We start from the raw sequence: 23,527 nt of genomic DNA on the forward strand, positions 1-23,527 counted from the left end.
TATCCCCTACTTTGTCTATTCTGCGCAATCTGTCTTCACCCTGCCTAATAGCCTCCTGTAACCATTTTACTGATTTCCAATCCTTTTCCTTCTGTCCTTGCTCCTTTTCTAACTCTGCCAACCGTCCTTTACATTTTCTATCCCACACACTACTTTCTTTTGCCTTATCCATTTCCTGCTGTTCTTGTTCCTCAACTTTTAGTCTCCGCATTAAATTTGCCAAGTCATCTGTCGGGTATAAGCTCTTTTGTTCCTGCTGTGCATTCTTCTTATCTACCGGATAGCATTCCGCCTTTCTTTCTGACGGTGGGCTGTCCAGTAGATTACCCGGTGGACTAGGAGGAGGACAGGAGGTTTAGAGTCCCCTGCTATTAAAGTGCCCACCTGCGTTTTCCGATTTATTCCGGGGAGCCAATGATGCTCAGTACCAAACATAGATGCTCCCACCGCAGCCCATATTTGAGCCCCTTCATGTTTTTTGTTCATAGCATGATATATCTTACCCCAGGTTGAAACCCACGCTGTCGTGCCCGTTTTCTCAGATTCCCAAATTTCTTGTTCAAATTTTTCCCACAGTTCACAACACATAATATCTTGCGGGTTAACAATCAGCCCTCTGCCCTTCATCCATAGGATGATTTCCTTTATATCTTTTCGCAGGCATTTTTCCCCTGCCTCCTTCACCCATTTTTTCAATACCTGTACCACGGAATCAACATCAACACCTTTTTCCGGCTTCATCGCCCCTCCAGAGGTCCAGCGTTGTCCAGCATGCTGCCTCCCAGGATCACGTCGGGGTCACCACTTGTAGTAGCTTATGACGTGTCCAAACCTCAGCGCAGCACCTGAGGGACCATCAGCTCTCAGACTCTCATGGAGAGGAAGGCAAAATGGCAGTTTATTGAAAGACACAGGGACTTACATACTAGTAGCAGAGCCAGCCCGTTCGTGGGTGGTTTTCTACTTAGTTCCTACGTTTCTGTCACAACACGTGATCTTCCGCATTGCCACATCCCTATGCTGCTACAGTTCTCCATCCTCTGCCATGTAGAAGAAAGGCATTTATGCTCCTTCTTTGTAAGGCTGCTTGTTAACCATGTGCAACTCAGAAAAAAACTCTCAAATAAAGCAGTGCCAGTTTAATTTAGGCATTGTTCTTATCAATGCTTTTGCAGATGCTGTAGGCAATAAGCCATATGAGTCAGTTACAGAACTTTCCAAATGACTTTCCATGTCTTAGTGATGAGAGTGAAAGCATTCCTCATAGCATCTCCAAAGCCCTTTGCTGAGACAAATACAGTTTGTTTTTAAAGCAGACTTACAATGTTACTACTTATAAAACACAAAAAAATTCTAGAGTACTCAGTGATTTGCTTCCTACCACAGTCTGATGGGTAAATAATAAAGACCAGGTCTGATCTTTACTGCAAGGCTTAGATATGGAGATTTCAAATCTGTGCCAATGGACAGTTTCAGGGAAAATCAATGAACAGAACTGGATCAGTCCACGTGTTGCTTTTGGATTTTACTGTGAAAAAGCCTGAAAAAAAGAAGCGTGAGGAATCCTTATTATTTTCTGCTCACTGGGATTTCCTTGAGTTAGCTGTTACCATGCCTTTTTGCTGTAACAGCTTTTCATGTTACCCACTAGCTATCCTTCAGAAAAGGAGGGTGGCTCTGCACCACCTGACATTAGCACTCACCTCTGTCCTTCTGCCCCAGCTCACCTCCAGCCTTCTCTGAGCTACTCCAGAAAGACAGCTGGGAATTGATAACTGTAAATTGTGGAGGGAACCAAAAACTACAGGAAGAAGTCTGTCACATCTACTTTTTTGCTTCTGTTTGATCTAAGCAATTTCATTGGGAAGTCTCATTTTGGACAGCAAATTACAAGTAAAAAATGTGATTTCATACACTTGGAGGAAAGTTAATACAATGCTGGCCCTCAATTTAGAAATGGATCAATTGTATCTGTGAAAGTCTTATACCCTAGAGAGAGGGGAGTATTTTGAATACCTGATAAAGATCTTCATACTTCTCTGATCCATGCGGAAAAATGGAAAGGTAGAAAAAAAGAACCTTACAGAAAAAAAATGACTAGTGTAACCTAAGAGGAACAGGTCAAAGAAGGTAATTCTTCAAAGTGTTAGAAATTTTTATAGCAATTTAAACATATGTTTACAGCTAGACACTCTCATACAAGCCCTAAAATAGTAGTAATGCAAAAAGAGTTATCAGCACCACTACAGAGTTCAGACTGGATTGCTGCTTTGACCTAGGGGTATTTACTCCAGATCAAACCTCGTTATGAAGTTCTTGGTGTAGTATTATGCTACTACCAGTGTGGGAGTTTGCCAGTCTCTATCACTGAATCACAGTGCAAATACGAAGTTATTGGGAAACTGTACAGACACCCATGAGAGAAGTAAATCAAAGTTTAAAATATCAAGACAAAAATAATAATTTCTTTGAAAATTATTAGTTTCTTCATTCATTCATTATGACTTTTCCCTATGTCCTTTATAAAGCACCATAGAAATCTTCATAGAAAGGTAAGTTTTTGCTTTGAAAGCACCGTTTTTTTAAGCTTTGAAAGTTGCATTACACAAAAGACCTTGAAATCAGACTCTATGACATTTAAGTCTTTTATATGTTTACTTTTGACTTACCAGGTTCTTTTTTTTTTCATTATTCCTGTCATGCCCAGCTGGCAACTAAACACCACACAGCTGCTCACTCCCCTCTGCACCACCCCCCTCCCCCCCGCCCCCAATGGAATGAAGGAAAGAATTGGACGGATAAAAGTGAGAAAGCTCATGGGTTGAGAAGAAGACAGTTTAATAGGTTAATAGGTAAAGTAAAAGCTGCACACACAAGCAAAGTGAACGAAGGAATTCATTCACCACCTCCCATGGGCAGGCAGGTGTTCAGCCATCCCCAGGAAAGCAGGGCTCCATCATGTGTACTGGTTGCTTGGGAAGACAAATGGCATAACTCCAGACATCTGATCCTTCCATCTTCCCCCCAGATTACATACTCACCATGACATCCCATGGTGTGAAATACTCCTTTGGCCAGTTCAGATACCTGTCCTGGCTATGCCCCCTCCCAGTTTTCCGTTCCCCTCCAGCCCTCTCGCTGGCAGGGCTGAGAAACTGAAAAGTCCTTGACTAAGTATAAACCTTACCCAGCGGTAACTGAAACCATCAGTGTGCTATCAACATTGTTCTAGCACCAAATCCAAAACACAGCACCGCACCAGCTATTAAGAAGAAAATTAATTTTATCCAAGCCGAAATCAGGACAATACCTTTGTCTGAACTTTCTGTATATATAAGAAATGTTAAGAGCAACAGCTTTTTTCCTGGATTCTTTATAATTTGGAATCTCCTCTTTTTTAAACATGAAATGGAAAATATGTACACCTAGAAATGTGTTAGTTCATGGTTTTCACTCCATTAAAGTAGGACATGTAGTTCTAGAACACACCTTGCTCTAAAGTCAATGCATCTTTATATTTTTTCAAAAAGTTAAAGAGAGCAAAGGATCTGATGAATATATATGGAAAGGCAGAGCTACCTGGTTTTCAAGTTCAGCCATCTAGAGTTCTAGAAAACAGGTGGAGAATTAAAAAAGCATTAGCTAGGTTTTAGACAATATTATTAGCCACATATTAAACTGAGAATTCAGGAGATTGTACTGGAACTCCAAGACCATCTATAAGACAAAATAAAGGAAAAAAAAAAAAAAAAAAGCGCCATTTATTTGCAGTCTGTCCCATTGGTCATAAGAGTTAAATAATGATCAAGGTATCGCTTCAAATTAAATTAAGTACTCTAAAAGCAATACTAAACTTTCAGTGTTGTCTTTCGATATTTTCACCATTTATTCCTCCCAGTGTCAAAGTTCAACCTGAATGCCTACCCAAAGGGATGTTATGTGCAGCAGACCCATCAGAGTTTCCAACTGAAAAAAATAAAGCGTCTTGAAGAGCAGTAATATACTTTTTATTTATTCTGCACAGCTGCTTTTTCTTCTATCACAATCACTCTGTAGATGTCTTCTAAAAAGTACAAGTGTAACTCTGCTATGTATCAGAAATATGTATCTTCAATTTGAAGATCTGATACATCATCCTTGGCAAGAAAAAAGAAAAAGAAAAGGGTAAAGATTGTAATTATGTATCAGTTCAGCCTTTCCCCAAGGCATACAAAGTGCTTCACAAGATTTTTAAGGTCTGTATGGAGCAGAACCCCTGTAGAATCTGAGCCAATGTCACAAACCTTCCCCAAATATGTTTGTGTCTATCTTATAAAAAACCCACAAGACATAACAATAAGTAAATAAATAAATATTAATATGAGGTCTTATTTAGGGACTTAAAAGTTCCAGAGACAACAGCTGATTACTTTTTTATTATAGAGACACTGAAGTTAATTATATAGAGACTGACTGTTCACAAATTCAAGTAATGCTGGTAACAAATATGCAGAAGAACAAGTGTGCAGTTGAACTCCAGCTGGGACTGCTACCTTCAGTGCCTAGCACTGGCACATAGAGACACAGCTATGCAGAACTTACCTGCCCCTAATTCATCCAGAGCCTTTCAAATTCCACTTCCTTCAAAGGCTGAATTCACTCAGACTTTTTTAGACTCAGAGGCTGACTCCACAGCTCCTTTTATTAAGGGTAATAGAATACAGTAGCAAATTAAATTCTCTACTAACTTCATATGTAACATACAGTGGGATCTCACCTTGTAGCAGTTTGAGTCTATGGTCTCAAATTAGGATTCATCTTTATACTCTTTAAATCCTATAATCCTTATAGGCATATATCCTCTGTTCTCTTATTAAATGGCATCTTCTATTGTGCATTACAAATTAGGTAATCATGCTGTTCCTTTGATAAACACACATGCAAACCCTAACCATGGATTATAATCCATTTAGTGCATGTCATGTACCTTGCAATGCTGTGTTTGAAAAATTGCCACTCCACATTCATATAATCACCAAATCACAGAATGGTCAGGGTTGGAAAGGGACCTCTGGAGATTATCTAGTCCAACCCCCTGATAAAGCAGGGTCATCTAGAACAGGTTGCACAGAATTACATCCAGGCAGGTTCCGAATGGCTCCAGAGAAGGAGACTGCTCAGCCTCTCTGGGCAGCCTGTTCCAGGGCTCTGTCACTCTCAAGGTAAAGAAATTCTTCCTCATATTCAGGTGGAACCTCCTGTGTTGCAGTTTGTGCCCATTGCCCCTTGTCCTGTCACTGGGCACCACTGACAAGAGCCTGGCCCCATCCTCCCGACACTTGCTCTTAAGGTATTTCTAGACATGAATAAGATCCCCTCTCAGTCTTATCTTCTCCAGGCTGAACAGCCCCAGCTCTTTCAGCCTTTCCTCAAAAGGGAGATGCTCCAGTCCCCTCATCATCTCTGTAGCCTCCGCTGGCCCCTCTCCAGTAGTTCCCTGTCTTTTTTTGAACCAGAATACAGGATTTCTGTAGACATTGGTCGATCTTTTGTTACACTACCAGGCATCTCGCTCATTGTTCTGACTTGAAGAGCTTGTCAGTTGGACCCTACAGCTTTCTGTGATCCCAAGTGCTTGTATGGCTACAGCACTTAAATTTCATGTTTCCAGGGCTGTGAAGCGTTGCCTCTGCTTATAGTTGAAACAATCCTGAATGACATAAAACTTATGATTCAGACAATTCATTTTATTGCCTGAAATGTGTTTGACATCAGTCTAGCTGAAATTTTAAATTCACTTCTTTCTCAGGGAACACTATAACTTTTGTGCAACATAAAAACAGTGTGAAGGAACATAAATTAAATGTCTTCCTATAATTAGATTTATATCAAAAAATTAATATAATTTTAGCAACCACTTCAATTAAAAGCAAATTTCTGATTTAGAATGCAGCAACAAAATATTTCAATTTATTCCAAACTTTTATTTAATTATTATTACTTTGCAAATAAATCCAAATGGCTATCTTTAGTTTTCTGTTCAACTGATCTTTTTAGCTGACAGCCATTCCAAAAAGAAGTTCTGCACTGTCAAGCTTTCCTTTGGCAGCTCACATTCTTAACCTTTGTTACTGACAATTGTTGGCAAGTAGTATTTGTATTAGTAATATGGAAGAAATATTTCTGTTTCTTTTTGTTTAACTCTCAGCAAAAACAAAATAACTATTTAGCACTCTCTCTGGGATTTTCCACACCTCAAGTAATATTGATCATAAAACCCATGGCCCTTGCAAAGCATGCGTAGCTCACATATATTGGAGAATTGAGCATGTGTTGTTGACAAGAAAAAAGAATGAACTAATAAATGAGAAAAGTCTGGCTATTTTCAAACATGTATATTCACATCAGAAACTCCTGTTCATAATCTGTTCTGTTGCTTCTACTATCTCATCTTGCCCTTCCAGGAAACATGGTTCTGTTTTACAATATTTAGGAATGGGACAAATACATGATGACATTTTTTAGACTTTTTTCATCTTGTCAATTGGCATCCTAATGATACAGACCACACAATTGGTGATTCTTAAATGTTAGACATGTAGGTACTTTATTGTGAATGTAGTAAAATGTAATAATACATTAATTGACAGAAGATTAATTAAGTCTCAAACAGTTGTATTACTGTTTCAATAACCTTCAACATCAATCTTCTGAAATGTTTTAATTGTTTAAAGTTTTTTCAGACTTTCAGTAACTGAGAAGTAATTTTCTTTAAGCAAAAGCAATATGAAAAAAATTATTGACCTAAATATAAAATTATTAATTTTTTCTCCTGGTGACTCTTAACTGTAGCAAACTATTCAATGTCCCTTACTTTAAACTCCAGTGGTTTTTGGATGTTTGTTCTGTACAAGTTTTTATAAAAAACATTTAGCTTGTTTATTTTTTAATTTTATTTTTTAGATTTACAAACCTTTAGTATCAGCCTGTTGCTTTGCTAGTTGTCAGTAATATATCCATGTCAGCTGTATGCATAAAAAAAATTGTTTCACAAATGTCTATATAAATCCCTTACATTCCATTGTAAAAAGGTAGTTCTGGCAATACTCTTTCTGAGGTTGGAGGTTGTACTCCTCCAGGTATTGCAGATCTTCTTCCACCATCATAGTCTGAGTGTTTCTTATTGCTGATAGCAATTTCATTGGTGTATTGCTCAAGTCCTTACTGGCTCAAAAATAACTCTATTAGAAACATCCTATTTGCACTGTCATTCAAATAAACTCTTTACCTCTTCACTTGGTAATGAAAATACTACAGTGTCCTGGAAGCGAATCTAGGGTTTTGTTTTAGAAATCCCGTAATGCACATACTCTGTTTTCATCATTTGTCTTTTATTTGTAATATTCAAAGAATCTACTGAATAGTTAAATTATCTTTATATGTAAAGATCTATTCTATATCAAAACTGACTACTCCATGATTTGGTTTGGCTTTCAAGTCTTTCTAAGTCTCCAAATTTCTTTTCTTCTTTGACAACATAATCCACTCCTTAGAAGAAGTGCTGGTTAGGGCATATCCTGTTATAAAGTGAAAGCTCTTTCACTTTAGAGGCTATCTGTAAGGAGGCTTATTCTCCTGTCTGCAGAATGTCGTCCTGTGCATTCATTTTTCCTAGAGCTTTATATGTGCACTTATTTCATTAAAAATATTTTTAACCCTTTTAATGTATTTTACTTTGAAAAAGTGGAGTCTTTCCATTTTAAGATACCAGAAGATTCCTGTATTTGAATTCTGCAATTCAAATCTCTTGACAATGGTGAAAATATTGATTAAATCTTGATTGATTGATCAAAACAGTCCATTAAAATGCACTATGGACTTTTTACACCTTTTTTTTCTTATCATTATTTCTGAATGGCACTTTTATGCCTGTAACTTTGCTTGTTTAGGATACGGTATTCAAATTAATTATGAAAATGAAAGGACTATCTCCTATAAAGTGCTGATACATTTTTAACACTTCCTTAGGGAGGGAGAAGAAATTTCTCCTAGTCTTCTTGCATCTTTCTGCAGACAAATATTAGTACATGAAAAGTTAATCCATATGTTCCTACTTCCTTGAACACCTATTATATTTCTGTAAAGTTATAAAAGATGGCTGTTTAGTTCTCTCAATAGTGAGCAGAATGAAGGCAATTAAATTCCTCCAGAAAACCCTAATATAACAGCTTATTCTTCTCAGACTGAGATGTTAACTGGTCTGGTTACCCACCTCCTCTATTGTTTACTCACAGATCAAATATCAGCTAATGGCAGGGGCCTATTACATGTTGGAGGTACTAATATAATGATAGAATCACAGAATCATTTAGGTTGGAAAAGACTACTGAGATCATCAAATCCAACCATTAACACAGGATTGTCAATTCCACCACCTAACCATGTAGTTAAGTACCTTATATACACAGATTTTTAAATAACTCCAGAGATGATGATGCCACCCCCTCCCTGGGCAGCCTGTTCCAATGCTTCAGCACCCTTTCAGTGAAAAGTTTTTCCTTATACCCAATGTAAACCTCTCCTGGTGTAACTTGAGGCCATTTCCTCTTGTCCTGTCTCTTGTTATCTGGGAGGAGAGACTGATCCACACTTGCCTACAGCCCCCTTTCAGGCAGCTGTAGAGAGCAATAAGATCCCCCCGGAGTGTCCTCCTCTCCAGACTAAGCAACCCCTGTTCCCTCAGCCGCTCCTCACAAGACTTGTGCTCCAGACCCTTCACCAGCTCTGTTGTCCTTCTCTGGACACACTCCAGCACTTCAATGTCTTTCTTGCAGTGAGGGGACCCAAACTGAAGAGAGTATTTGAGATGAAACCTCACCTGTGCAGAGTAAAGGGGGACAATCCCTTCCCTAGTCCTGCTGGCCACACTATTTCTGATACCAGCCAGGAAGCTCTTGGCCTTCTTGGCCACCTGGGCACACGGCTGACTCATGTTCAGTCCCCTGTCAGCCAGCACCCCCAGGTCCTTTCCCACCAGGCAGCTTTCCAGCTGCTCTTCCCCCGCCCCCATAGCATTCGGTGGGGCTGTTGTGGCCCAAGAGCAGGACCCAGCACTGAGCTTGGTTGAACCTCATACAGTGGCCTCAGCCCATCGATCCTGCCTGTCCAGATCCCTCTGCAGAGCCTTCCTATCCTCAAGCAGATCAACACTCCCTGCAACTTGGTGTCATCTGCAAACTTACTGATGGTGACTTGATCCCTTCATCCAGATCTTTGATAAAGATAATTAACATAACTGGCCCCAGCACTGAGCCCTGGAGAACACTTGTGACCAGCCGCTGGGTGGATGTAACTCCATTCACCTCTGCTCTTTGGGCTTGGCTGTCCAGCCAGCTTTTAACTCAGTGTATATTTGTCATATATCTTATTCTTAATATTTTAATAAGTTGTGTCGCATACTTTAACACAGTCGTAACAGCAAAAATAAGGAATTTCCCTTTCCATTTCAAAACTTCTCCATTTAAGACAGCTTTCCAAGGAGTATTTTCCAATATATTATCTATACCAAGTTATGATAATAGTAAATAGCTAGTTCTGGTAATAGACAGCTAGCTTTTCTAGTTGCAGTAGGCATTTTAGCATTTGCAAATTATTCTTATCTGGTAACCTGATTTCAGTGCAAAATGAAATTCTTATGGATGGATATATCAATTAAGGATTAAAGAACACGCTTAGGTTCTGGAACTATGCTTATATCTTCTACTAGACTGAAGATTGCCACTGTGCTTTCTTTAAGGCTGCTGAACAACATTTCATTTCATGTCATAATTTTCTGTATTCTTTAACTTGTCCATAAATTGATGTTGCACTGTAGCTTCTCAAATTTTTTTGTCTGTGAAATGTATGTATAGTTTGAAGAAAATCCATACAGCTATTTTTAATTCTTCAAAGACAAAAGAATGTGTTTAATGAGTGAAGATGTGTTAGAGATGTTAAGTTAAAGTGTAATACTGTAAGATGTTGCTTAGTGCACTTCTGCAATGCTAATTATGCTAGTTGGGTCCATTTACATAGGTGCTTGCTCAGGGTTTTTTCTCAGAACTGGACTGTAAAATCTGGAATATTGATACCATTATGCAGTAAATAAATAATTTTTCTTGTCCTTATAATATAGAATAAAATATTATGTCTATTTGAGGTAGACCCACACAGAGACAACATTTTCAACAGTTAAAAATCAACCCTTCGCTTAGATTGTGTGAACCAAAGACAGAATCATCTGCAATTCTGCTAAAGGCATTTTAATGGGGCAGCATCAGGTTTCCCAGGGTGTATGCTCAACTCCTACCGGCTGCTGTTGCAAGTGTTTGGAGCCCTGCAGTGGAAGGTGTGCAGGAGAAGTATCAATTCACAGCCATTATGTGTGTACAGCAGTTAGAAAAACTCTTGCTGTCTGTGACTCAGCAGTGATGGAAAAAGTAGCTCAAGATTTAGCATGTTTGGTTTTGGTTCCTTCCAGAAGCTGTGTTTGCAACTGTTCTCCTTACGCTTTTTAGTAATAAAAGTCCATATAAACTGTAGGTAAAAATAACATTTAAACATGCTTTATTTTCTTTTAATACAGTCCTTTCACATTCTCTTCAGTTTCTCATGCTTTTCTGATTTGATGTCATTTTCATCTCTCTACCGTTCTATTAATTTATTACTGAAGAATTAGCAGAGGGAAAAAATCCAAGACAACAGTGGTACTGATTTCAAAATCTGTCTCTAACACTCTATGGCTGCTCTCAATTACACCCCTCCACCCCCAACACAAACACCCCCAAACACAACCCCAAACAAACCAAACAAAACCAAACAAAAAACAACAACAAAAAAATTGCTAATAAGAGAAGATAGGATAACATCATTATTTCATTTTAATGTCTCATTTATTTTTGCTTCTCTTTAGCTGTTCATGTTAAGGTACATGGTTTATGCAATTTTTTTCAAAGTAGGAGCTTGTGATGCTGAGATTAGCACCAGGTATCAGTTTTAATAAGCGTTAAGAAAGAGCTTATTATAGATAATGGAGAAGAGGAGATACCCAGATTAGGCTTGCTTCTGGTTAAGAATGAGGATAACTGGCCTGAGAAGCCAGAAAACCATTAAGACATATTGCTTATCTGTAATACTCCCTACTGAGAGCAGAAATAAAGTTCAAGTATGATAAAATGGAGAAAATCTTAAGATTTGTAGGAAAGAAGTAGGAAAGTTAGAAACCCACCTAAGGAATAACATACTCTGGAAAATTATTTATTTTTTTTTTTTTTTTTTAAAGCTGCAATATTTTAAAGCAAGTTTGTTTTGACCCAATACAAAGGCAGGCCTTGGTATTCTTAAAAAATGTTGTTCAGACATGGTGGTGTGGGGTGGTACTTAACATAGTTAACAAAAAATTAGTTTCTGTCTCTCACATACTTTTAAACATATTTTAATGGCAATTTGGCACTATTGTGTCTTAATGAAAATGATAATCAACACAACATGTTCTTCAAGATTATTAGGCCTGTTAATTCATGAATAAGTAAATTATTTGATGTGCAACAAAGAAGTAGGTTTTGGAGCTGGCACCCAGTAAAGTGTTTAGTCTCTCCTGTAAATTTTTTTTAAAATTATTTTTGTTTCTTTACCACACAAGTGTCTTTGTAAGATTTTTACTGAAACTAACTTGAATTACTTAGTGAAATTATTCAGGTCATAATTTGCTTTATTTTAACCTTTTATTTTAATCCTTCTTCATAACAACTCAGGTAATTTTATTGTTACTCTTTAGAATGATGAATCTCTAAAACCTAAAGGCTAACAGAGAAATAAATAATTAGAAGTTCACTAAGTGGTTACAGTCTTGTCATGTTTTATGATAGGAAGAGCAAGTTCAGTTCAGCTTCTAGCAAGACTAAACACCATAAAACATTAAACGTTAATTGTGTGAGTTTGAGTGCTAGCATTCAAAACTGGTGATCATCACACTGATCACAAAACCTGACCATGATGTGGTTAAATGAGTACATAGTCACCGATTAAATTTACACTATACATGTCCTTGACTTCACTAGTTATTAGAACTGCTTTATACATTTCAGTGAGTTAATTAAATTGATTTCTAAACTGGTCATTTTGAACTACTTTATACTGTTTTGTGGATGCTCTTAAGTAGGGATCTTTAACTTGAATTATGTTGGATTCATTTCTCTCAGCAAGCTGTCGAGGTAAACTAACAATTTATTTTAAAGGGAAGAAATACGTAATTGCACAAACAAGTTTTTACCAGCTGAAGAAGAAATGTAGGGGTTTTTTTGAAAGAAGAAAAGACTTTTTTTTGTGTAAGTTCAATTTCTCTATCTGCTTGTCACTTAATTTAGTATTAAACAGATCTTTTTATAGTCCACCTATATTTCCAGTAACTCAAACAACAAAAAATTGTGGGCTCAGAGAAAATCTGTGTTTGAACATCTGTATTTATTATTTAAATTGAAAAATAATATCAACAATATCAATGTATGTCATAGAAAGTTCTCTACCTTGCAAACAAGGTGGAAAACAACAATAGCATTTGAATCTTAACAGTAACAGCTTTACAGCTGTCATGAGGTATATCCAGAGAGTAATAAAGATGTCCAGTGACTTTCTATGGACTCTTTTTTGTAATCAAAATTTCTCCTGAAGGGGAAAGGTGAATGATATAATCTCGTTAAGTTATTCTGTCTCATTTTCAAACGGGCTAAACAGGTAAACAGAGCAATTTGCTTAACTGAAGATCATGACTGTCCAGTTGAACATCTATTAAAGGCACATAACGTTCAAAGTCAAGTAACTGTGTTTTAAGTAAATGCTGTCTTTTATAGTGACATATTTCTTGGTTTTTTGCTTCTTATGGTTCTATTTTCGTACTAACGCCTTCCTGATTTACCTACTGTTTACTTTGTAATTCCATATGCCAAAGCTGTGATGCACAGCTAAGTACTCAAATATATAATTTATCTCTAAAGTTGTCTTAATGTTCCTAGTATTTTAAGTTTACATACCTATGAAACAAGTTTGCCCATAAAAAAGCAAACTGTATGAGTAACTTGACACATGGAAAAAAAGAAATACGTTTACTTCCACATAATACTATCTGTTCTTCAATAAACAAACAAAGAAATTTACCATTCTGGATCTTTTCCTCAAATTAGTAGGTAGAATATATTGCCTTAAATATAAATAAAGAAACCCCAATACTGCTGTTTGGTACGTTAATTATTTTTTTAAAAGACCATGAGATGATTTCCAGAAATTCTTTGTATCACTGAATTTTTAGAAATTAAAAGTAATGGACTTAACTTTAAAAATGAGATTTAAGTCTTAAACCTATTCTTGGTATACCACACAAAAAATAACATCAATAGCTTTATGTTCCATAAAAGCCTTCCAATTTTGAAAAAAATCCAACAGCTTTACTATCTTTACTGTTTAGAAAAGAACAGTAAAACTAAAAAACAATTATTTTTTTCTTTTTTAACTCTATGGAACAAATTCTTTTTGGACATTAAACTGAAATGTTTAGGTTTGATAAAAGTCTTGCCTAGTTAAATTTGTCAGTGTGTAAGACAGTAAAGTTTTAATGAATGTATATAAGTACCTGCATATATGTAGGTACAATATATGTACATGTCTTTAGTCTTCCAACTTGTTCGCACCCAGCCAGCTGGTACTGTTGTAACCCCACACAGTGATATCTGTCTTAGCCAGAAACCTGGGCCTAATGGCTATTGCATTAGGAAAGCTGAAGGGGTAAATGATGGTCAAGGGTGGAAGAACCATGGTATTTTATCTTCATGAGGAAAAGTGACATGCAGCAGAATGTAATGAACATGGTAACGTCTGTAGGAAAGAAAGCCTGGTGCTAAAAATCTCTAGTGTTCTGTGGATTTTCTTTATTCTCACCTGATTTTAAACTACTCTATAAACCAAGCTATAAAAAATGGCATATCAGGCACCTGTAATTATTGTGACACCATACTGTATATCTGAAATAATGTGTTTGCATTTCCCATTGTATTGTCAAAAGAACTACACTTTATAATTGTCTGAACAATGAAATAATCTCCTTTTGTTTGACTGACAATGGTGAAACAGGCATCATTGGTTTTAGATATATTGTTCAAAATTAAAACTGATGTTGTCAGCTTGGAAGCTATTGCTGCCAGTGCTGTCTGGAGTTGTTGTTAGCTGGCAGAATCCAAGGGAAACTGGCTGAAGCAATGGCAGGAAATGGTGCACTGGAGAGAATCTTCAGTCCTGTCTTTGATCATCTGAGAGAGACACTTTGATAAAACTATCCACAGAAAAGAGGTGTGAATCAGTTTCTTTTTCTTTTTTTTTTTTTTTAAGTTTTTTCTGTCTTTTTGGATTGAATTTCATCCCAGAGACTCTTAAAAGTGATGGGGAATGACAAAAATCAAGTGTTCACAAGGGAGAAAAATGATTTCTCCAAAATTTATATTTTCTTTGTTAAAGGAAAAAAAGCAAAGATACTAAACAGTGAGGAAATTTGTATTGCATTAATTTTCTAGTATATTATATGCAAATAGGCAAGGGCAAAAATTGGCCTGTAGAGGCCAGTGAACAAGGACAGCTGGGGGTAAGATGTGCTACAGCAGTGTATATAGGAATGGGAGACACAGCAGGTTTATTTTTGGATTTGTAGCTACCCTGTAATATTTAATCTGCTTGTGCTATGAAAACAGAAGTTATCTGGGGGCAGAATGCCATGATCTGTCTTCAGTTGTTTACCTTGCTCATCAGTGGTGACACAATTTACATTTTAAAAGAGCAGCTGGGTAAAAATTGGTGTATTAAAATAAAAAAACAATGAAAGTAAACCAGCTAATTCAAATCTCAGGTTTACAAACAAGAAAAGTTAACATGAGTCCTCCTCTGGTCCTTAGATTAGTTTTACTGTGTAATGTCTCACTGAATTAAGATGATAGAGTTGTTTTGTTTTCCTTATTCTTTGCCTCTTCTGAAACACTGAAAATCCTGTATGGTCCCCCTTAAAACTGTGGCACATTTGCTATGTCCTCAAACCATCAGGAGGAAGGTGAGATTCTTTCCCTCTCTCCCCAGTATAACAGAATAATCAGACTAAATTTTGTTGACACAAAGTGGATGGATCATAGAATCACTTAGGTTGGAAAAGACTACTGAGATCATCAAGTCTAACCGTTAACCCACAACTTCCAAGTCCATCACCAAACTATTCACTAAGCACCACATCCATGTATTTTTTAAATAGCTCCAGAGATGATGATGCCACCCCCTCCCTGGGCAGCCTGTTCCAATGCTTCAGCACCCTTTCAGTGAAAAGTTTTTCCTTATACCCAATGTAAACCTCTCCTGGTGTAACTTGAGGCCATTTCCTCTTGTCCTGTCTCTTGTTATCTGGGAGGAGAGACTGATCCACACTTGCCTACAGCCCCCTTTCAGGCAGCTGTAGAGAGCAATAAGATCCCCCCGGAGTGTCCTCCTCTCCAGACTAAGCAACCCCTGTTCCCTCAGCCGCTCCTCACAAGACTTGTGCTCCAGACCCTTCACCAGCTCTGTTGTCCTTCTCTGGACACACTCCAGCACTTCAATGTCTTTCTTGCAGTGAGGGGACCCAAACTGAAGAGAGTATTTGAGATGAAACCTCACCTGTGCAGAGTAAAGGGGGACAATCCCTTCCCTAGTCCTGCTGGCCACACTATTTCTGATACCAGCCAGGAAGCTCTTGGCCTTCTTGGCCACCTGGGCACACGGCTGACTCATGTTCAGTCCCCTGTCAGCCAGCACCCCCAGGTCCTTTCCCACCAGGCAGCTTTCCAGCTGCTCTTCCCCCGCCCCCATAGCATTCGGTGGGGCTGTTGTGGCCCAAGAGCAGGACCCAGCACTGAGCTTGGTTGAACCTCATACAGTGGCCTCAGCCCATCGATCCTGCCTGTCCAGATCCCTCTGCAGAGCCTTCCTATCCTCAAGCAGATCAACACTCCCTGCAACTTGGTGTCATCTGCAAACTTACTGATGGTGACTTGATCCCTTCATCCAGATCTTTGATAAAGATAATTAACATAACTGGCCCCAGCACTGAGCCCTGGAGAACACTTGTGACCAGCCGCTGGGTGGATGTAACTCCATTCACCTCTGCTCTTTGGGCTTGGCTGTCCAGCCAGCTTTTAACTCAGTGTATATTTGTCATATATCTTATTCTTAATATTTTAATAAGTTGTGTCGCATACTTTAACACAGTCGTAACAGCAAAAATAAGGAATTTCCCTTTCCATTTCAAAACTTCTCCATTTAAGACAGCTTTCCAAGGAGTATTTTCCAATATATTATCTATACCAAGTTATGATAATAGTAAATAGCTAGTTCTGGTAATAGACAGCTAGCTTTTCTAGTTGCAGTAGGCATTTTAGCATTTGCAAATTATTCTTATCTGGTAACCTGATTTCAGTGCAAAATGAAATTCTTATGGATGGATATATCAATTAAGGATTAAAGAACACGCTTAGGTTCTGGAACTATGCTTATATCTTCTACTAGACTGAAGATTGCCACTGTGCTTTCTTTAAGGCTGCTGAACAACATTTCATTTCATGTCATAATTTTCTGTATTCTTTAACTTGTCCATAAATTGATGTTGCACTGTAGCTTCTCAAATTTTTTTGTCTGTGAAATGTATGTATAGTTTGAAGAAAATCCATACAGCTATTTTTAATTCTTCAAAGACAAAAGAATGTGTTTAATGAGTGAAGATGTGTTAGAGATGTTAAGTTAAAGTGTAATACTGTAAGATGTTGCTTAGTGCACTTCTGCAATGCTAATTATGCTAGTTGGGTCCATTTACATAGGTGCTTGCTCAGGGTTTTTTCTCAGAACTGGACTGTAAAATCTGGAATATTGATACCATTATGCAGTAAATAAATAATTTTTCTTGTCCTTATAATATAGAATAAAATATTATGTCTATTTGAGGTAGACCCACACAGAGACAACATTTTCAACAGTTAAAAATCAACCCTTCGCTTAGATTGTGTGAACCAAAGACAGAATCATCTGCAATTCTGCTAAAGGCATTTTAATGGGGCAGCATCAGGTTTCCCAGGGTGTATGCTCAACTCCTACCGGCTGCTGTTGCAAGTGTTTGGAGCCCTGCAGTGGAAGGTGTGCAGGAGAAGTATCAATTCACAGCCATTATGTGTGTACAGCAGTTAGAAAAACTCTTGCTGTCTGTGACTCAGCAGTGATGGAAAAAGTAGCTCAAGATTTAGCATGTTTGGTTTTGGTTCCTTCCAGAAGCTGTGTTTGCAACTGTTCTCCTTACGCTTTTTAGTAATAAAAGTCCATATAAACTGTAGGTAAAAATAACATTTAAACATGCTTTATTTTCTTTTAATACAGTCCTTTCACATTCTCTTCAGTTTCTCATGCTTTTCTGATTTGATGTCATTTTCATCTCTCTACCGTTCTATTAATTTATTACTGAAGAATTAGCAGAGGGAAAAAATCCAAGACAACAGTGGTACTGATTTCAAAATCTGTCTCTAACACTCTATGGCTGCTCTCAATTACACCCCTCCACCCCCAACACAAACACCCCCAAACACAACCCCAAACAAACCAAACAAAACCAAACAAAAAACAACAACAAAAAAATTGCTAATAAGAGAAGATAGGATAACATCATTATTTCATTTTAATGTCTCATTTATTTTTGCTTCTCTTTAGCTGTTCATGTTAAGGTACATGGTTTATGCAATTTTTTTCAAAGTAGGAGCTTGTGATGCTGAGATTAGCACCAGGTATCAGTTTTAATAAGCGTTAAGAAAGAGCTTATTATAGATAATGGAGAAGAGGAGATACCCAGATTAGGCTTGCTTCTGGTTAAGAATGAGGATAACTGGCCTGAGAAGCCAGAAAACCATTAAGACATATTGCTTATCTGTAATACTCCCTACTGAGAGCAGAAATAAAGTTCAAGTATGATAAAATGGAGAAAATCTTAAGATTTGTAGGAAAGAAGTAGGAAAGTTAGAAACCCACCTAAGGAATAACATACTCTGGAAAATTATTTATTTTTTTTTTTTTTTTTTAAAGCTGCAATATTTTAAAGCAAGTTTGTTTTGACCCAATACAAAGGCAGGCCTTGGTATTCTTAAAAAATGTTGTTCAGACATGGTGGTGTGGGGTGGTACTTAACATAGTTAACAAAAAATTAGTTTCTGTCTCTCACATACTTTTAAACATATTTTAATGGCAATTTGGCACTATTGTGTCTTAATGAAAATGATAATCAACACAACATGTTCTTCAAGATTATTAGGCCTGTTAATTCATGAATAAGTAAATTATTTGATGTGCAACAAAGAAGTAGGTTTTGGAGCTGGCACCCAGTAAAGTGTTTAGTCTCTCCTGTAAATTTTTTTTAAAATTATTTTTGTTTCTTTACCACACAAGTGTCTTTGTAAGATTTTTACTGAAACTAACTTGAATTACTTAGTGAAATTATTCAGGTCATAATTTGCTTTATTTTAACCTTTTATTTTAATCCTTCTTCATAACAACTCAGGTAATTTTATTGTTACTCTTTAGAATGATGAATCTCTAAAACCTAAAGGCTAACAGAGAAATAAATAATTAGAAGTTCACTAAGTGGTTACAGTCTTGTCATGTTTTATGATAGGAAGAGCAAGTTCAGTTCAGCTTCTAGCAAGACTAAACACCATAAAACATTAAACGTTAATTGTGTGAGTTTGAGTGCTAGCATTCAAAACTGGTGATCATCACACTGATCACAAAACCTGACCATGATGTGGTTAAATGAGTACATAGTCACCGATTAAATTTACACTATACATGTCCTTGACTTCACTAGTTATTAGAACTGCTTTATACATTTCAGTGAGTTAATTAAATTGATTTCTAAACTGGTCATTTTGAACTACTTTATACTGTTTTGTGGATGCTCTTAAGTAGGGATCTTTAACTTGAATTATGTTGGATTCATTTCTCTCAGCAAGCTGTCGAGGTAAACTAACAATTTATTTTAAAGGGAAGAAATACGTAATTGCACAAACAAGTTTTTACCAGCTGAAGAAGAAATGTAGGGGTTTTTTTGAAAGAAGAAAAGACTTTTTTTTGTGTAAGTTCAATTTCTCTATCTGCTTGTCACTTAATTTAGTATTAAACAGATCTTTTTATAGTCCACCTATATTTCCAGTAACTCAAACAACAAAAAATTGTGGGCTCAGAGAAAATCTGTGTTTGAACATCTGTATTTATTATTTAAATTGAAAAATAATATCAACAATATCAATGTATGTCATAGAAAGTTCTCTACCTTGCAAACAAGGTGGAAAACAACAATAGCATTTGAATCTTAACAGTAACAGCTTTACAGCTGTCATGAGGTATATCCAGAGAGTAATAAAGATGTCCAGTGACTTTCTATGGACTCTTTTTTGTAATCAAAATTTCTCCTGAAGGGGAAAGGTGAATGATATAATCTCGTTAAGTTATTCTGTCTCATTTTCAAACGGGCTAAACAGGTAAACAGAGCAATTTGCTTAACTGAAGATCATGACTGTCCAGTTGAACATCTATTAAAGGCACATAACGTTCAAAGTCAAGTAACTGTGTTTTAAGTAAATGCTGTCTTTTATAGTGACATATTTCTTGGTTTTTTGCTTCTTATGGTTCTATTTTCGTACTAACGCCTTCCTGATTTACCTACTGTTTACTTTGTAATTCCATATGCCAAAGCTGTGATGCACAGCTAAGTACTCAAATATATAATTTATCTCTAAAGTTGTCTTAATGTTCCTAGTATTTTAAGTTTACATACCTATGAAACAAGTTTGCCCATAAAAAAGCAAACTGTATGAGTAACTTGACACATGGAAAAAAAGAAATACGTTTACTTCCACATAATACTATCTGTTCTTCAATAAACAAACAAAGAAATTTACCATTCTGGATCTTTTCCTCAAATTAGTAGGTAGAATATATTGCCTTAAATATAAATAAAGAAACCCCAATACTGCTGTTTGGTACGTTAATTATTTTTTTAAAAGACCATGAGATGATTTCCAGAAATTCTTTGTATCACTGAATTTTTAGAAATTAAAAGTAATGGACTTAACTTTAAAAATGAGATTTAAGTCTTAAACCTATTCTTGGTATACCACACAAAAAATAACATCAATAGCTTTATGTTCCATAAAAGCCTTCCAATTTTGAAAAAAATCCAACAGCTTTACTATCTTTACTGTTTAGAAAAGAACAGTAAAACTAAAAAACAATTATTTTTTTCTTTTTTAACTCTATGGAACAAATTCTTTTTGGACATTAAACTGAAATGTTTAGGTTTGATAAAAGTCTTGCCTAGTTAAATTTGTCAGTGTGTAAGACAGTAAAGTTTTAATGAATGTATATAAGTACCTGCATATATGTAGGTACAATATATGTACATGTCTTTAGTCTTCCAACTTGTTCGCACCCAGCCAGCTGGTACTGTTGTAACCCCACACAGTGATATCTGTCTTAGCCAGAAACCTGGGCCTAATGGCTATTGCATTAGGAAAGCTGAAGGGGTAAATGATGGTCAAGGGTGGAAGAACCATGGTATTTTATCTTCATGAGGAAAAGTGACATGCAGCAGAATGTAATGAACATGGTAACGTCTGTAGGAAAGAAAGCCTGGTGCTAAAAATCTCTAGTGTTCTGTGGATTTTCTTTATTCTCACCTGATTTTAAACTACTCTATAAACCAAGCTATAAAAAATGGCATATCAGGCACCTGTAATTATTGTGACACCATACTGTATATCTGAAATAATGTGTTTGCATTTCCCATTGTATTGTCAAAAGAACTACACTTTATAATTGTCTGAACAATGAAATAATCTCCTTTTGTTTGACTGACAATGGTGAAACAGGCATCATTGGTTTTAGATATATTGTTCAAAATTAAAACTGATGTTGTCAGCTTGGAAGCTATTGCTGCCAGTGCTGTCTGGAGTTGTTGTTAGCTGGCAGAATCCAAGGGAAACTGGCTGAAGCAATGGCAGGAAATGGTGCACTGGAGAGAATCTTCAGTCCTGTCTTTGATCATCTGAGAGAGACACTTTGATAAAACTATCCACAGAAAAGAGGTGTGAATCAGTTTCTTTTTCTTTTTTTTTTTTTTTAAGTTTTTTCTGTCTTTTTGGATTGAATTTCATCCCAGAGACTCTTAAAAGTGATGGGGAATGACAAAAATCAAGTGTTCACAAGGGAGAAAAATGATTTCTCCAAAATTTATATTTTCTTTGTTAAAGGAAAAAAAGCAAAGATACTAAACAGTGAGGAAATTTGTATTGCATTAATTTTCTAGTATATTATATGCAAATAGGCAAGGGCAAAAATTGGCCTGTAGAGGCCAGTGAACAAGGACAGCTGGGGGTAAGATGTGCTACAGCAGTGTATATAGGAATGGGAGACACAGCAGGTTTATTTTTGGATTTGTAGCTACCCTGTAATATTTAATCTGCTTGTGCTATGAAAACAGAAGTTATCTGGGGGCAGAATGCCATGATCTGTCTTCAGTTGTTTACCTTGCTCATCAGTGGTGACACAATTTACATTTTAAAAGAGCAGCTGGGTAAAAATTGGTGTATTAAAATAAAAAAACAATGAAAGTAAACCAGCTAATTCAAATCTCAGGTTTACAAACAAGAAAAGTTAACATGAGTCCTCCTCTGGTCCTTAGATTAGTTTTACTGTGTAATGTCTCACTGAATTAAGATGATAGAGTTGTTTTGTTTTCCTTATTCTTTGCCTCTTCTGAAACACTGAAAATCCTGTATGGTCCCCCTTAAAACTGTGGCACATTTGCTATGTCCTCAAACCATCAGGAGGAAGGTGAGATTCTTTCCCTCTCTCCCCAGTATAACAGAATAATCAGACTAAATTTTGTTGACACAAAGTGGATGGATCATAGAATCACTTAGGTTGGAAAAGACTACTGAGATCATCAAGTCTAACCGTTAACCCACAACTTCCAAGTCCATCACCAAACTATTCACTAAGCACCACATTCATGTATTTTTTAAATAGCTCCAGAGATGATGATGCCACCCCCTCCCTGGGCAGCCTGTTCCAATGCTTCAGCACCCTTTCAGTGAAAAGTTTTTCCTTATACCCAATGTAAACCTCTCCTGGTGTAACTTGAGGCCATTTCCTCTTGTCCTGTCTCTTGTTATCTGGGAGGAGAGACTGATCCACACTTGCCTACAGCCCCCTTTCAGGCAGCTGTAGAGAGCAATAAGATCCCCCCGGAGTGTCCTCCTCTCCAGACTAAGCAACCCCTGTTCCCTCAGCCGCTCCTCACAAGACTTGTGCTCCAGACCCTTCACCAGCTCTGTTGTCCTTCTCTGGACACACTCCAGCACTTCAATGTCTTTCTTGCAGTGAGGGGACCCAAACTGAAGAGAGTATTTGAGATGAAACCTCACCAGTGCAGAGTAAAGGGGGACAATCCCCTCCCTAGTCCTGCTGGCCACACTATTTCTGATACCAGCCAGGATGTTATTGGCCTTCTTGGCCACCTGGGCACACGGCTGGCTCATGTTCAGTCCTCTGTCAGCCAGCACCCCCAGGTCCTTTCCCACCAGGCAGCTTTCCAGCTGCTCTTCCCCCGCCCCCATAGCATTCGGTGGGGCTGTTGTGGCCCAAGAGCAGGACCCAGCACTGAGCTTGGTTGAACCTCATACAGTGGCCTCAGCCCATCGATCCTGCCTGTCCAGATCCCTCTGCAGAGCCTTCCTATCCTCAAGCAGATCAACACTTTTTTCATCTTCTCTAAACGTATATATTTTTACCTAATTCCCTCCTCATGCCAGATTTTTTTTGAGGAAAGAATATAATGAGTAAATAAATTATTTTGTTAACTGAATTAATTATATCATTACTTAATTCCTCACAATATCAGTGCACTACATCTTTTCTGAAGGTCAAGAGTTTTCTGTGGTTCAGGAAACATTTTCCAAGATCTAGCTTATGAAAGTAAGCTCAAACAAGTTAAGAACATCCACTTGCAGCTATAATATTTGTATTAATTAATTTTCTTTTTTTATGTCTGCAGAACCAGTACAAGCACTTTGAATGAGTGTAGCCTGGTTTGATTTCTTAATGTCTGCCTCCCCTTAGTGAATAGATTGTCAGAAAAGATCTACACATCTAAGAGTATAGTAGAAACTGAAATTCTTTGTAATTATAATTCCATGATCGAAATTTTCTGAAATATTAACAAGATGTAAACACAGGTGTGGTAAAACTAGTGGTAATATTTTCAAATTAAAGATTTTTTTTTTTTTCCACTGGAGGCATTATAAAGTCTTCTTTACTGAAAATTTTAAATAGTGATATGATGCCACCCATTTGGTTTGAACTCTCTCATGTGATTTTAGCTTTGCATTTTCCTTAGCTGCAAAATTATCTTTTCTTA

The 23,527-nt window shown here is 37.0% G+C and overlaps 1 protein-coding gene across 7 annotated transcripts in view; it reads left to right on the forward strand.

Annotated features, from left to right (window-relative positions):
• CNTN5 (contactin 5) overlaps window positions 1–23,527 on the forward strand; it is a 968,197-nt gene that overhangs the window by 554,809 nt on the left and 389,861 nt on the right. The window lies entirely within an intron of this gene.

The sequence above is a fragment of the Falco punctatus genome (genome assembly GCF_963210335.1).
Source record: "Falco punctatus genome assembly, chromosome: 2".
Classification (NCBI taxonomy): Eukaryota; Metazoa; Chordata; class Aves; order Falconiformes; family Falconidae; genus Falco; species Falco punctatus.